Below are 700 nucleotides of genomic sequence, written 5' to 3' on the forward strand. Positions count from 1 at the left end.
GAAAAATCCAGTTTTATTTCATATCTGCACATAAATTCTTTTTGAGCATTTCATCCAAGATGTCAGTGATTTGACCATTTATTTAGAACTGAGGAACTAAAAATAACTTCTCAGTGATTTTGCCTGTATCTGATATTAACAGGCTGAAAATTTATTCTAGCAAATGATTTTGCCTTTTTGACACTTGGGTGATCCTGTTAAAAAATGTTCATTTTCCTGCTCATGTGTCAAAGTCCAGCTTAGACATTAGTCTGTACAGAGAGTTTTCCTGGATTTTCCCAGCTGCAATTATTCTCTTTAGTTCATATGCCAACCTCTATTATTTCACTTATCAAGGCCTAGCTGATAATAAAATCATTGGGATATGTCTGCTCCTCCACTGCATTATAAGATAACAGATACGATGAAAGCTTAGCATGGGCTGAGTAGAGTGCCGGCTCATTTTGAGCAGATACTTAATGATTGTGTATTGTTTTCTTACACCTGGAAGGCAACAATGCCTAATTTCTCTTTTTAGAGTCCTGCGACACCAGCAGTGTTGTACGTATGCTCAGAAAGCACTTGTTAAAGTAAATTGTGTTTAATTCCCAATCATCAAATTCCCCATGAACTAAAAGTCGCAACATCGTGTCTTAGATTTATGAACACAGGTGTGATTTTTTGACAAACTATTTTTTAATGGGACCTAAAAATGTCATGT

Source organism: Hipposideros armiger, unplaced genomic scaffold (genome assembly GCF_001890085.2).
Source record: "Hipposideros armiger isolate ML-2016 unplaced genomic scaffold, ASM189008v1 scaffold_358, whole genome shotgun sequence".
NCBI classification, from domain to species: domain Eukaryota; kingdom Metazoa; phylum Chordata; class Mammalia; order Chiroptera; family Hipposideridae; genus Hipposideros; species Hipposideros armiger.